Here is a 16,771-nt window from a genome sequence, read left to right as displayed (position 1 = left end):
TTACTTTGCATATCAATTGTACCTGCTGAGTGTTGGACTCACCCCGCCTCCATTGTTGTTATATTTCAGGATGATGCTGTCAGGAGAGAGTTCTAGTTGCTGGTCCCCTGAAGACCCGAAGACTTACGGATCTACTGGTTTTGTTTGTTTTCTTTTTGACTATGTTATAGACTTGGTTTGTTTGGATACTTGGACTTTGTATGGATTTTGAGATGTTGATGGATTTTTGGTATGATTTGGATTTTATTCTACTACATGCCTGCCTGGACAGCAGAAGAGGTGAGTTCGTCGGATTTGAGCTTTACGAGTGTAGTGGAGTAGGGTGGATTTCGAGTCAGGGTATTATCTTTCTGTTTACTTATATAAACTGCGTGGTGATGGTTTATTTTGTTGTTATTATTCCAGCCGCATGTGGCTGAGGTATTTAGTGCTTATAGAAAGTTTCAGATTGTCCACCGTATAGGGGAGATGCTGCCAAAATTTTCTCGGACAGTGACTCCTCTGGGGCGTGACACTAAGTCTTTTGAGATGCAGTAGTTATCTACTATTAATGTCCACTCTTAGGTTCTTAGAAAAGCATTGAGTGCATATCAAGAGATAATCTTGATTTTAAACTATTTCTTCAAGGTTGGTTACTCCAATGATCACTTTTTGATTTTTTTCATGTAGTTGAGCCACTTCTCTCCCTTTTCCATCTGGAGGTTCATTAGTTGATTTCGGAGGATGTCCTGTCTTGCTAGCTTGGCCTTCGATGTTCCTTCATGAAGCTCCAAGAACTTCAACCAGAGTTCTTTAGCAGAGTCATAGGCATCGATCCGGTTGACTTCTTGGGGCGGTAGTATACTCAGTAGATAGAACTTTGCTTTGTCGTTGGCCACAAAGTCAGCATGTTGCTTCTTGTTCTAGTTAAGCTCTTCCTTCTCTTCTCCGTTCTCATTCTTTGGCACTTCAAAATCATATTTTATTGTTAGTAAAATGTTGAAAATAGTTTTAAAGTATACCTTCATTTTGCGCTTCCAAAGCGTGAATTCTCCCTAGAATTTTGGTGGATAAATGCTTGATTCGACCATCTTCTTATTGCTTCAGTTGGCAGCTAAGGGGGGGGGGGGGGGGAGAGGTGAATGGATGACCTGAAAATCAAAATGAAATTTCTCTTGCTTTCTAACTTAGCAAGGACACATAATTAATTCAAAAATAAATAACATAAAAATTAAGTAAGAGACTCAAGAATTTACTTGGTTTACAACCGGAGAGGTTACTAATCCAAAACAATGAAAGCACTAAAAAAAACTCCTTTGACAAAGGTTGAAGGTGGAGAAGTCCCTTACAGTAGTTGAACTCTTAGAATGAAATACAGATGTTGCAGTATAAGTGTGTTTTTTTACAACTAGCTCCAGGGCTCTATTTATAACTCAATGGTCAAAGTGACTGTTTTACTGACATGACATCTCAAACAGTTGGAGCCACCTCTAAGTGGATAAAATTTTATCCATGTAACATTCAAAAAACTAATCTGGCAACATCTCGAATGTTGCTAACATAGTTTCCTGCTTCTTATCCATGTCGTAATGGTTCTAAACATCGGAAGTGCCTCCAGTTAATCTAAGGTGTCTCAGCTATTGTTCATCTGAGGCACCTCTAGTCAATTGAGGCGCCTCAAGTTACTTCTGCAACAACTGCTCTATTGGGCCATCCGAGGCACCTCAAGCCAATTAAGGCACCTCGGGTCTTCATGGTCAACACCTGAGTTGATCATTTTCGGCCCCCGCTCACTTGGGCGATCTGAGGTCGTCCGAAGTTGAGTTTATCCGAATCCAACTCTGACCTTCTTCTCGAGCATGTTTCTTCCCCGACTTCTTGTCCCTCTGATAGACCGTGTGCATTCTCGCTCCACCAGTGTATACTTCCACAACTTCTCGTCCCTCAGATGTACCGAGCCTATCGGCTTCCTTCCCGTGTCATCCTTCTCATTCGCTATGTCTTCCATTCGACTTCTTGTGTTCCTAAGTTCTTACACACTCAGACATAAGACATCACATATATATGATCTAACTTAATTCTATTGATCACATCAAACTAACTTGAGATACTTACAAAAATATCATCCATTTTACTCCGAAGCCTTGTTATCCCTCATTTGTTGAATAAATTTTTAGTAGATAATATATATACAAGCTCCATTATATTTATAATATCTTATGACTTACTTTGTAAAGTTTGAAAAAGGACATATGTGATTTTCATAATCTCTTTCATAAAATATAAGATGAATATCAAATCAAAAGAAGTCATTTCATCATAAATAAATATTGCATCCGCTAGTTGAGAATGAAGTTCATCCTCCAAAACCTTGAACAATATTATACACAATGTGATATTATTATTATTTAATCTTATTGGTATGATTATAAAAATAGCTAGATCTGGTCCATTTGCTCTCTTTGTAAATACTTATCAATCTTCCCCAATATGTTAAGTATCAACTATTAAAATTATGTGAAACGGCCCACCCAATGCATACAGAGTTTGACCGTGGCATTTAACAGAATTACACCTAGAAGGGTCATGTCAATAATATTAAAAAGAGTTATAAGTTTATGGAAACATCACCTTAGGCCGAGATAGAAAATAATAATAATTTTGGTTAATTTTATTGATTATTTATGAGATAATTAACTTGGTTCTATGGAAGGTTTTTTTAAAGGTTATCAGGATAAATTTATAAGCGCATGCGACGGTCAATCTAAAAATCCAACATCTTTTGATTGCGTCCTCATTTGAATTTTTTTTTTTTACATTACAACTGAGGATCGAATCGCTCTGAATAACAATCTAAATATTATACCATAGTATCATAGTCTTGGGACATATAAGGCCGAGATAGAGACAATGTCTGGAGTTGCTCTTGTTCCTTCTGATCAAGCATTGTACCGGAGAGTCCCTGAGTCCAGGCTAGATTGCACCACAAATTAATAACGAATCATGATTCAGATTGCAGATCAATACACAAAGAAAACAAATATATATCACAAATAATATTATTTTGAAGTAACTAGAGCAAACAAAAAAGAAGGAATTAATTTTCCATGAATGAAAAACACCAAATTTCATGAGAACCAGCTCCGCCTCCAATTCCTAAATGGATAAAAACGGAACTTGCAAAGGAAATAAGAAATGGGAGGAAAGTCATGGGCGAAAACAAAAGATACCTCTTTGAGAGAAGATGTGAAGGTGATGTCGCCGGACTCACGCAGTTGCTGAACAATACTCCGCGCCTCATTTATCCACCTACGGCAGACGCCGGCGTAGGCAAATAAGCTACAATGTCCTTCCTATGCAACCACTACTCCCGTCGACATCCACCCGCTTCATGATCTCTCCCAAAAGCTCCGGCAACCAGGGACGGATCCTAAAATTAGACATAGAGTGAGCTTTCAATATGAAAGGAATGGACTACGCTAAATAAAAAAGCTTAGGTAAATAATAAGAATTCAAAATAGTGAAGCAAAGAAGGCTCCCTTAGTCCTTTTTTTCTTGAGGGCATCTCCAATACAAAGTTTATAAGAGGTTTGTAAAATTTTAAAAAAAATAATAAAAAGTTTTGAATCATTGTATATGTGAGATTTAAGGCTTGTAGTTTAAGAGTAGTAGTGAAAACTCAAATTTAATTTTTTGTCTCGAAATTGATGTAATATGTATGGACTATGGAGTCATACAACTCATGATATAAATTGAATTATAGAAATATTTATTTAGAGCTCTATTTATTGGAGATGTTTTAATAAATTTTTATATTATTAATGTGTCATATTAAAATTATAAAAAAGATTTAGAAAGCATGATATTTATTGCTTCTTTATTAAAAACAGAGGGGGTGCAATACCAAAAACAACCGTGAACAATAACAACAACAACAAAACAGAGGGTGGCGCAAAGCAGAAAATGAGATTGAAGTAAAAGGATAAGTATTTAGCAAACTTACAATACAGACACTTCTTACTTCTAGAGTTTGCCTAAGTAAGGCTCAAGTTAGGCTTGAATGCCTTATAGAGGCTCCTCAACTCATCTTTTATAGATGAAAGGAGAAAGCCTCGGGTGTACAGTGGGCCCCATCAGCAGGATTTCGCCTTATCTGCTAAGATCGAGTATGAGGTGGCTTTATTAAAGAAGGATATTATTCTTTCTGTGACATGACTAAAGAAGGATTTGATTCCTTCTCTTTACAACACAGTCAATTATTGACATGACTTAAAGAAGGATTTGATTCATTCTTTTTACAAAGCACACAACACACTTATCTATTAACATGACTTAAAGAAGGATTTGATTCCTTCTTTTTACAAAGCACGCATCACACTTATATTTTGAAATTAGACATGCGTCGGGCAGCATCACTTAGTAGATACGCTACCTGTTCCAGCTGTTGAACAATTTGCTTTGCTACTGGTAACCAATCATGCCACCAGTTATCCTTTGTACTAAGGGACCGACACTCTTTTACTTTAAGCATATGCACTATACGTAGGTGTTGGAGTGCATTTTGTGCTTGTACTGCCAATTGCTGTTGTATTTGATGAAGTTCTTCTCGTCGTTTGTTTTCAGCCTCCAGGCTGATAGGGTATGACTTTGACTTGAGGTTCTGCTGGTACTGCTCAACCAATGAGAGAGGCTGTTGAGTGTCTCCAAAAGTCTCTCCTTTGCCTTTGGTGTTGGCATTTGTTGGACTTCCTGTAGAGCCTGAGAAATTAACCTCAGCCCATTGAGAATTGCTTCCGGCCATTCTGAAATAATAAGGCAAGTGATTAGTCGGGATAATGAATCTGCAAGTAAATTATCCTTGGCGTCAATATGTTCAAACTTAATAGGAATGTCAGTGTCGGTTATATAGTTAGTAAATGCCAACCATCAAATCCTTGAGAGTTTATTTGTTGTTGTTTTGCCGAAGAAGCTAATAATAGCTTGACAGTCAGTTCTGATAATTAACTTCTTCTTATCAAGATAATAAATCTTCAAAGCTTCCAGCGTGTTCATCACAGCATAGATTTCAGCATCTATAGTGGATTTTATGTTAGTTAGAGCCCTAGAGCCAATCATTTGATGATTGTATGGACTCATGTATATCATATTCTTGTATATATATTAAGGCGTTTGGTTTTTGGTTATTATGCTTATTTGTATTAGTGCCAGATAAAATAAGTATAGTAACGTCCTTGAGTAGAAGGTTCTTACCTATATCAATCGATTGGTTGAATCGATAGTGAGATGATATAGGGAACACTACTCTAAATCATTCCTAGTCGAGTATTAACATTCAGGGACAATGTTAATACAATAAGACTAGCATGTAGGTCAGCTCGATGACTTGATCTCACAAGTCATTGATATAGAGATATCAAGCTGACACATGAGTATGTATTAGAGAATGTATACTGAATGACCCGCCATGAGAAAGTATCATGGATCGTTATATGAGTGTCATATACTTTCTCATGTGGCTATTAGTATGACTATTAGTTCTTAGACCTGAAGTCACCATGGATCCCTACATAAGGAGTTATGTACTTTGGTTTCGTCAAACGTCACCCGTAACTGGGTGGACTATAAAGGCGATTACTGGGTATATAACAAATTATGCAGAGGGATGTGAGTGATGTAGATGGGATCTATCCCTCCTATATGACGGGAGAGACATCGATATTCTTGATAGAGTGAGACCACGAAGTGTATGACCATACCCAAATGAGTCAATATGAGATATTGAGCTCATTTGATTGAGTGAGTCTACTCGGAGTTCAAGATTTAGATTGGTCAGAGGATGACACGGTCTATGCCTCACATTGATCAATCTAGATGTCTAGGATAGAAGGACACTTGTCATATATTGTGAGGAGTCACAATTAATAGTCACAAGGTGATGTTGGATCTCGACATTTCTTGTAACTTGGGTAGCAATGATGTATTGCTAGATGCCTCTCATTGCTTATGTTTCTAAAGGAGTTTAGAAACATTGCCAACGTTACAAGAACCTATTGGGTCACACACAAAGAACAAGTGGTTGGAGATTGGGTTCATATGATGAACCAATTGGATTGGGTTCATATGATGAACCAATTGGATTCAAATTAGACTTATTGAGTTAGACTCAATTAGATTCAATTGTTGAATGAGTCTAATTTAGATTTGATTCATTGAGTCAATTTATATTAATGAATTGAGATTCATTAAATTGAAATTGACTTGAATCAAATGTTGGATTTAACTCAACAAGGAAGAAATTGGTCAATTTTGCCTTGACCAAATGGAAGTTGAAACATCAAGTTTGACTTGATGTATTGCCACATCATAAGGATGACTCATCCTTGCCACATCACATGCCACCTCATGGAGGTTACAACACCTCTCATCCCATTTAATGTGGCCGGCCACATTAAATGAGGGAGTTATGTGTGTGGCCGGCCACACTAAAGGATGAGTTGTTTTTCATTTAGTGTGTATTGATGTGCGGTAATTGTCTCTTCTTCCTCCTAGCTCTCTTCCTCCTTTCTCTTGCTGTTTTGCTGTGACTTCCATGGTGAGGAGAAGATGCTTGAGTGAATCCAAGAGCAAAGGAAGAGTGAAGGTCACAAAGGAAGGATACTACTAGTGAGTGTATTAGATTTCTTTTATACCTTCTTCTTTTCTTCCTTTCCAATCCCATTCGAGAGCTCTAGAAAGTGCTAGCACACTTGGGGCTCTCTTCTCCATCCTTTTAGTGTGGGAGACACTCCTTGTTCGTGTGGATATCATTAGAGGAGTGCCTACGTTGACACTTTTGAGATCCGGCGTACCGTTGGACGAGCGGGATTTGCGAGGGCACGCTTCGAAGGTAAAATGGTTTTTTCCTTTGTAGATCTACTGTAGATCGTAGTATATAACTCGTATTTGTGTTTTTGAAATTTTTCCTTGCACGGATCTACGGCTTTGGGTGATTCGGGGTTTCCGCGACGCGAAAAGCGGTTTTCGCGGCCCGAAAAACCCAACAGTGGTATCAGAGCCACGTGCAAGGCGAGTACGAGTTTATTTTTTGATTTTATAAAAACTAAAGTTTCTGTAATTTTCTGAAAAATTATGATTTTATAGTTTTTATGGGTAATTTTTCCGTAGAAGCGAAGCACAAGTGTCTCGGCACTTGTAGGCTTCGGCTACCGGAAAGATTTTTCCAAAACGGCTTCGTTTTGCCCCAAATCCGTTTGGGACAGCGGGCTTGGGTGCCATTAGATCGCAAAGGAGCAACTCACGATGGTTAGATCGTGGGTAGGGGTACTGCCCCTAACCCCGCAAGGGGATTTGCTCCGCGATTGCACCCGAAATCGCTAAAAACGAACCCGCGGGGAAGATTTTTCCGAAACGGCAATGTCTCGGCCCAAATCGTTTTGGGACAGCGGGTTTAGGCGCTGTTGGATCACAAAGGAACCCTCGCGATGGTTAGATCACGGGTAGGGGCGCTGCCCCTGGGCCCCGCAAGGGGATCCGTTCCGCGATTGCGCCCGAAACCGCTAAACGGGACCGCCAGGAAATTTTACTCGTAAAAATTGTAAAAATTATTTTTAAAATTATAGAAAATTATGAAAATATATAATTTTGAATTATATATTAATTTTGTGATAGTCATGGCCCAAAAACCCAATATGATTGGTTGTGTTGTAATTCATAATACGGCCTGCGTGCCGTTATGTGTTTGCGAGTGTTGTATTGTATTCGCGACCTGCGCGTCATGCCTTCTCTTATATTCTTGTTGTAAATTAGATTTAGACTCGAATGTAACTCGAGTTTCAAATTGTAATGTACAAATTGGAGCGGTGGAGGGTCCACACGAGACGGAGTTCCGAGGCGGGCACGAACAACACAAGGTGGTCAAAGGGAGGAGCTTGGAGAAGCTGTTGACCCTAGGTTGACCATTCGATCTTCTCATTGGCTTGAGAAGATCGTAGTAGGGCCATGACTAAATCACAAATATATTAATTAGTTAATTGCTTATGTATATGATGCATGTTTAATAAGTAATTAATTAATTAGTGTCTTACGATTAGATTAGATCTAAGTCGTGCACATGATGCACCCTTGCGATTAGATTAGATCTAAGTCGTGCACAAGATGCATCCTTTTCGATTAGATTAGATCTTGATTGAACCAACTCTAAATGTCTAACCGTGCCGTGATACCTATCACTATCTCGATCACATGTATTGTTGAATCTGCCAAAGCAGAGCAATACATATTATCTTGGTAGGGTACGGAGGGACAATCTTGGTCCCGCCTATCAACGCATGGGTGAATACAAGCTCAATTAGATTGAGTATTCCTAGTTACTCGGTTGGATCGAGTCAACTATAGGCATTATTCCAACGGTTGGAAAAGATAGATCAAAATCACATCTATATTAACTCTCGGGCGTATTAGCCAAAGCTAACTCGAGTTTTAATATAAATGCAGATATTGATTTTATAAACAAGAGTTGCATAGAGATGTAATTGATAATCGTTACCTACCGATCATACTAAGCCTTGGGATCGGGGGTCAAACTTACAATGTTTCCATTTATAAACTCCGCCCCAGCCATCTGAGCAACCATTAGTTTCAAGGACAATGAAACTCTCTTCAGGGGGTATTTCCAGATTGGGAAGGTTTAGAACTGTGTTTTTGATTTGTTTGACGAGAGACCAATCCTGGGAGTTCATATGCTTATCACCAGTTGAGCTTATTTTTGTATATAAGGGGCTAAGTAATTTACCCAGTTAGGAATATAATTCCTCGCATAGTTAAGAATACGTAGCCATGAGCGCATCCCTTTCTTTGTCATATGATCTTCCTCTTGAAATTCAGTAATTTTGGTGATGATATGAGGCTGAAGTTTGATTTGTCGATTGCCCAGTACAGCGCCTAAAAACTCAATCTCTGGAACTGCAATCTTTAACTTGGTCGGGCTCAGTATCAGCTCATTTTCTTGACAAATAGTAAGCATAATTTTTAAATGTTTTGCATGCTCCTACTTTGATTTTGAGAAAACCAATATGTCGTCTATGTATACAGCAATGAAGTCTTCTGTACCCTTAAAACATGCATCCATTTTTCTTTGAAAAATTGCGGGTGCATTTTTAAGACCGAAAGGCATAACGAGCCATTCATAAAGCTCATTTGGCACCCAAAAGGCTGTCCATTCTATGGACTCAGGGTGCATTGCTACCTGGTGAAAACCACTCTTTAAATCAAATTTTGAATATAATGAGCTTGTACCAACCTTTTGTAGTATCGTATTAATCGCTGGGAGACTATACTGGTCTTTATTTGCTAGGTCATTAAGCCGCTTGTAATTAAAGACCATTCTCTCTTTGCCTTTCCTTTCTTTGCCTGTGATAGGGTCAATAGTCATACCAGAATTAACAATGATTGCTGTAGTACGATGTCGGCTCTTGCTGGGTCGTATAACTTTGAGCTTAAGTAATGCATCCACATGTTTAGTGAAGGCTGATTTATGCATTGGAGTTAGATGCTTAATAGGCTGGTCTTCAATTATGAAATTTGGATTTTTAATATCCAAATAGCACAAGATTTTGTTTTTAGCCCAATGTTGTAATGGGTTTTCTCCAAAATAGCCTTGTTGCTCTAATTCTTTTAGTAAAGGCCCAAATTGTTCAGAAAAGGCTTGTGAAGACTGACCAATAGAATAGAATACCACTTCTTTTATCTGTATATATTCTTCTTCTTCGAGATCAAGCTCTTGGATTGCTGCCTGTGTATTTACTGCAAGAAGAGTGTTTACCATGGTCAAATTTTTTGTAAAAAGTAACAATGTTACCTTCAATACGTACTCCTTCATTCATAGCTTGAATAAAGTTGCAACCAATAATCATCTGAATTTTGTCTCCCAAGATCATAAGGAAACTGTAAGTGTATGGTATTCTGAATTATTATCACCAATTGTCATCTTTCTTGATTTCAATTTTAACCTTGTTGTTTGTTGCGAATTAATGCCAGAGAAGTGTACTAGAAAAGAATTTTCTTCTAGTGCCTTGCTTGGTACTGAATTTTAATCTACGCATGCAGCATGTAGTGACTCCAGTATCTAAAATTGCTCTTAACATAAATTTTGGGATACCTGGAATATCAATTTCCACCTGAAGATTATATAACAAATTTTTGACAAGTCGGGGACTTGGATTGCCTTGCGCTAAAGAAACTCTTTCAGTTGTTTCTGTATAAAGTACATGAGCAAGTTGTGAAGAAGTGATCAATTCTTCATCCCCTTCGTCTTCAAGGTGTGTAGTAGCCAGAGTATCAAGATCACGTTGAAGATCTCGTTCGAGATTTAGTTCTTCATAAAGATTTTTGTAATAAGAAACTTCCTGTTTTAGCCTTTCTATCTCAGATTCACACCAGGAGATGTGTTTCTGTTGTTCCTGTAATAATTTGTTAGAAAAGAAATGAGTGGAAGAAGGGGGTAGTATTGATACCTTTTGCCCAAAATAATATGGGCCGCATAAATTGCATGCGGTTATTAAGCAGTTTGGGCAATGAATTCGTGCCCTCTTCTGTGTGTTCCTTTGGCACCCTGTGCATTTAATTGGTTGCGGGGGATAAGTGTCTCCATTGGCTATCCATTGATGAGCACATTCATACTGCTGATCTGTTACTTTAATATGTGGTCAATAACCATCATCTATTTATCCCAACATAAAATATTTTCAGAGAGTATTAACGTTTGTATTGACCTTTGTAGATCATTCGAGTTTTATTTGCTACCAAGTTGTTGAAAGCTTATCGATCTCTCTTTTGAATACGTCCCGTTTCGTATCACCAGTTCGTTGCACTGACTCAAAACCCACTTGATTTGTTGTTGCAGATAAATTTGTTAATGGCTGAATATAAAATTTAAAATTAAATGCTACTTTGAAAAGAATAAATTTGTTCATACTGGTAAAAAATAATCAAAACAGAAGATTTGGCGTAAAAGTGCTGAGTCTCGTAAATCAAATCATGTATAATCATAATTATAATGCATCTCGCGATTGTGGAAGCATTGAAAACGATTGAAAATCATGAAAGAATGAAAAACTTCAAGAATGCATCAATCGAGATGTAAGGCTACTTCATTCAAATTTACAGGAGCGGTTGAATTGAGCACACCCACAATCTATCGTGTGTAAGCCTTTCAATGTAGGCACCGTGCAAATGGTGGCTTGCAACTTGATTAACGAAGCCCCCCGTTGTCTGAACTAATGTAGTTCTTCCACTTCGATCACAAGCGACAAAGAAAACGCCGGAACAAGGAAGTTCAGAAAGAATTAAGAAGATATGTTTTCTTTTTTGAAAAACAAAAAAAATGGTTCGAGAATGTTGCCAGTTATTGTGGGGATGGACGATGCAAGAGACATCCAAAGCAATCTTCAACTGGAGAAATGATATGGGCTCCATGCGGCAGACAGGCAGGGGCAGATCCGGGGGGAGGGCGGATCCGGGGGACGGCATCTGCGGTCGCTCCTCCTTGTCGGTCGGTAGAATCCCTAGTGTTATGGAGTTCCACCGATGGAGATAGAGGATATCACCCTTTGTTCCATGTAAAAATCGTCTCTCCATATTTGAATTTCTGATTTCGCTACTACAGACAGGGTTATCGCCATGGATCGAGAACCTGCTACTTGACTCTTGGTAGGAGCCCCAAAGAGAGAATCACCAACCAAACTCGTTGGCTCTTTTCGTATCATCCTTCTCGTTTACTTGCATCTTCTATTCAACTGAGTATAAGTGTATTTTCCCAAGGTTACACTTATACACATATATTAAAACATTCCAAGATCCTAACTTAAATAAATTTATTTGACAACATATTAAAATAAGAATAATGCAAATAACTTAAATAATGCAAACTTCCCTACATTTATGCCTAATTTCCCATTCTCCCTCCTTTTGACGACAATAAAAAGGTGAGGTTCTAGGATAATTCAAAATATCTCTTTGTTTTGAAAATTCAAAAAAATATATATTTCAAGATTAAGAAAAAATCTGAAATATTTATGACTTGCAAACACAAAATTTCTTATTCATTATTTTTTTTTAATTTTAATAAATAATTTTAAAAAAATAATTTTAGAAAAAATTATAAGCCTCCAAAAATCATAAAAGTTTAGTTACGGATAGAAAACATGCTCTATTTTTATAGAAAAATATTTTCCATAAAATATCAAATAGAACATTAAAAATAAAAAATTTATTTTCATGCATACATATCGAGTTAACCATTTATTAAAGAAAATTATTTCTGTAGTTGACTATTCTAAAATTTTTCTAAGTGGTCAAAATATATTTAGGCATCTAAAATAAACTCATGCAGAATTTATCAAATTTTTTTACGGGATAAAATATTTTGTTATTTTTATGATTTAGCTCCTAGTGTATTTAAAATTATATTTTAGTCCTCCATACTTTGATCCTTGTTGACTAAATTTGCTCTTTTATTTTTTAACATCATATTCAGATTATTTGAACTAATAAAAAAAATTCTAATATAAATTTTTGAGTTTCTATTTTTCCTTTAATTTTACTTTTTCATCATTAACTTTTTCAAATTATTCATTGGAGCAAGAATTTTCTAATCTATTTTCTAATTCAACTTTTACCTTTTTCAAATCTATATGCTTAGTCCTTAGTTTGTAATTAAACTAGAAAGTATTTTAATAGCGTCGTATAATTGATCTAAGGGTAGATTATGTATCTCACTTATCGTATCGGATTCGTAGGTCGAGGCTCCCTTTATATTGTTGCTTTCTTCACTTGAGTTTTTTTGACTCTTTTTCTTGATGAATTGTCATTAGTGCAAGACCAGCTATATACTCAGTCTCTGAATCATCTAAAGATGAGGTTTCGCTCCAACTTGCTTTTAGCATACTTTCCTTGGGTTTTGCTTTATCTTTCCTTTTTTTCTTGGTTTTTTTTTAGCTTGGAGCAATTATCCTTGATGTGACCATTCTCGTCGAGGATGGATCTAGGAATTCGAGTTGGAGGGCTTGAAATTAATATAATAAATTATATATTATTATTAAAAAATAAATGTATAGCCAAAAAAAAGTCATTACATTATTCTATTCAACAAAGTAGTGCCCTACGAGATTTTAAAACATAAAATATCTATAATAGAATATACATCTATATCCTTAACTAAATCTCATTCAATATATAGTATCAAACAATATTTAAGAAATTCATCCTCCATTTTATTACAAAGTACTGTCTTTGTTGGGTTGCAATGGTTATAAATAAAGCCTCACATTGAAAATACATGGAAAGGATCATGGACTTATAAAGAAAAGATATCTCCTTGGTACAAGATATTTTGGATAGAGTCCAAAAATAAAATCATGAGGGTTTAGACCCAAATTGGGCAATAAAATATCATTGTAGAGATATCTTAATTCTCTTTTTCCTAATAATTGGTATCAGAGCCTGGACTACTAGGAGGACTAACCGCTAGAAGGACTAACCGTTAACTATGCACAAGAGTCATGGTCCAATCGAGCCATATGGGTGATATTTTGACCTCTAAAGAAGGAAGTAAGGGCTCCCATGTCTAGATCAAGATGACCAGATACCAGGTAGAGAAGTTCTAGTTGTAGTAGGCAAGAAAGTCCTAGTAGGTTGGTTAGACCAAGGGGTAGGAAACTCCTAGTGGGTCAAGGATCAGATGACATCAAGCAAATAGGCTTAAGGGGGTGATCCTTCATTTGAGGGGGATTATTGGGTTGCAAAGGTTGCAAACAAAGTCCCACATTCAAAACACATGGAAATGATAATGGACTTATAAAAGAAAGATATCTCCATTGGTATGACACTTTTTGAGTAGCGCCCAAAAATAAAATCAAGAGGGTTTAGGCCCAAAATGGACAATATCATATCATTATGGAGATATCTTAATTCTTTTAGTCCTAATAGTCTTTATGTTAGTTTTTGAAGGATATCCTAAGACAATCGCTTTATGGTTTTTACTATTTATTTGATAAATATAACTTCACTATTTGGGTGCACATTCTTTATGTATTTAATTGGATCTTAAACTCATATACTGAATGTCCGTAATATGATTCATAGAATGAGAGAACTTATGATTAGATCACAACTTATGAGTATCTCTATATGTGCAATTATGAATGTATTGGAATATTTCCTAGTCGATGAATTGATGAGTTTGGACATCTGATAGACTAGTATGGGTTATACTCCTTGGTCTAACCAAGCAGTTGTTTCTCACTTGCTAGAGACATTGGGATGTCGAGAGTTAAACGTAGATGCTAGTTATGGTAACTAGTTCATAGGAGTGACCTATTGTAAGACTTCATATGGTTCTCTACATATATATAGATATGTCAATGAAGTTCTTACTATAGCTCGAGTGCAAGTTTCCTTCGACTTGAGGTATACAAGTCACCTTGGTCATAGAGGCTTATACTTTGATATCTTAAGTAAGCATCTCTTTGGAGATGTGGACCGAAGATGATTGGTTATAAGTAGAAGTGTCCGAAGGTGTTTAGATAGCTCATAGAGGATTCATCGCTCTTTGCGATGAGACATATACCCTATAACCACTCGTTAGGATTATTACTCAAAGTCTTTAGCCAAAGCATTACATGTTAAGAGTACGAGACTCTTATACACATGTTAGAGTAATTTAAATCCGTAGAACGAGGAAGTATTACTTGAGCTAGGTGTGACGTAGTCAGCCTAGTGGGGACTTACACATAGACCATATCCTAAACCAAGTGGGTATAAGACGAGTGAAAGGAACATGACACGACTTACTGTAGCTTCTGAAAGGTTTGGAAGTGATTCCAAGAGCAACCTATGATTTTTCGGTTAATTAGGGATTATGTTGTACTACTAGGTGCCACTTATGATCGTTCCATAATTGAAGATTAATTATGGACGACCAACATAAACCGAGAACCTATAAGGTCACATATACTACAAGTTTATTTATAAGACATAAAACGAGTTTGAGAATTGGATTCTTAGATCGAGAGAGATTAAATTTGGTTGGATCAGATGAAGGGTAAATATGAAATTAGAATAATGCAACGGAAGCATTGACAAGTCACATCTTTTGAAGACAAATTGGATACTCTTTAGTTTAATTAATGAACTAAATTAGTTTGGTTCTTTAATTAAAAGAAGTTTGGTTATTGAACTAATATGATTTTGTTTGAACCAAACGAGTTTGGATTTGATCCAAATCCTATATATATATATATAAAAGAAAGCAAGTTTACTCTCTCTCTCACGGGTTTTTCATCTCTTCTTCTTCATTTTCACGCCGTCGAACGGAAAAAGGCCTTTGCCCTTTTCTGCGTCGCCGCCACCGTCGAGCTCCGCCGACCAGCATCCGACGCCAGCCAGTGGCACTCCCACCAACCAACAGCCACCCCGACGTTGGTAGAAGTTTTCACCATCGCCCAAACAGCAAGAGGCGGTTCATCTTTGCTGTCTACCGCTGCACGCCGACTAGCAATAGGGGTTTCTGTCGCCGTTGGTGATAAGCTCTAACCAACACACGTGCGACGTCCCCCAATCAGGGTCGTCCAGTGCGAACAACATCAAACTGCTGATGTGTGTGTGCGCCACCACCGCTATGTCACCGGCCAACATCGACGTCGGCCATCTGTAGCCTTCTGGAGGTTACCTATTGACCCTGGAGACTCTTTACGCCAGCCACACCACTGGCAGTAGCGAGATCCGCCGCCGAACAGCAGCGAGAGCTGCTATTCATGTGCTGTCGTCGTCCTCCTAGAGTTGTCGGTCGTCCGGCCTCCTTCTGTCAGCTCACCACCAGTCAGTGGAAGCATTTGCCGACAACTAAAGCCACCGGCAGTGACTTTGTCGCTGCTGGACAACAATTTGTGATAGTTTCTCGCCGATTGATTTGTATAGCTTGGTTACAATGTTGCCGGGTACAAATCGGACCGTGATCCCTCTCTCGAATCAAACCGTCTCCCACGTTTAGCTAATACCAAAGAGGAGATACAACTTGGACTTATTGAAGTTGTCTCGAAGATAGCTCAGTATGGATACAAGTAAAGGCGAGGCTCGTGCGTCGCTTGGTCAATCTCCTTCCCACTCCAGATCATCCAATGGAATCTTCTATGCATCATCCATCAGGTATACTTAGCGTAAATTTACTTTTCATAAAATTTTAATTATGTGATCATGTCTGTCATGTTGTATCTTTGTATTTGTGTGGTATCTGTGATGCAATAATTAGGAATTATTATTGTTATTATTTTCCACTGTGCATGTTTATGAAACGTGTTTTATCACGCACCCACGTCGAGTTACCCAACACTTCACATGCTTCATTACGGGAAAGGCTCACTCAGTAGTGGCGGTAGAAATAGGTAATGTCAAACCAAGATGAATCAATCTAGTCAACATAATAAAACCTTTGACCGTCCACTCTTGGTCATTTACTTACACAACTCAATAAGTGTAGAAGCCTTCAAATTTTGTATCACATCAAGTTTACAATGTATCAATTCATACTTCAAAGCAATAATGTCTTAATTTGTGAAATCTTTAGGATAAAACTTCATTGCAAGCTTGCAAATATCATCAATGTTAATCGATTCAAATGAACTTTTAGGACTAAAGTTGTACTAAGAGAAAGAAGTTCCACTGATGACTCATTAACTTGAGTATTTAACTCCATCAAGAAGAAATCTATTGCTGCATTAAAAATATCAAAGTGGTAATG

At 37.4% G+C, this 16,771-nt stretch overlaps 1 long non-coding RNA gene across 1 annotated transcript; it reads right to left on the bottom strand.

Moving 5' to 3' along the window:
* Nucleotides 1-1,113: 1,113 nt before the first annotated feature.
* On the bottom strand, nucleotides 1,114-4,044 carry LOC122012545. The gene is made up of 3 exons (XR_006120261.1): nucleotides 3,983-4,044; nucleotides 3,210-3,409; nucleotides 1,114-2,952 (listed from the first exon to the last, which is right to left on the bottom strand). It is a non-coding gene; the product is annotated as an uncharacterized LOC122012545 (long non-coding RNA).
* Nucleotides 4,045-16,771: the final 12,727 nt, after the last annotated feature.

Source organism: Zingiber officinale, chromosome 8A (assembly GCF_018446385.1).
Source record: "Zingiber officinale cultivar Zhangliang chromosome 8A, Zo_v1.1, whole genome shotgun sequence".
Taxonomy (NCBI): Eukaryota; Viridiplantae; Streptophyta; class Magnoliopsida; order Zingiberales; family Zingiberaceae; genus Zingiber; species Zingiber officinale.
Note: the sequence above shows the minus strand (reverse complement) of the source record. Positions and strands in the feature narration are given on the sequence as shown.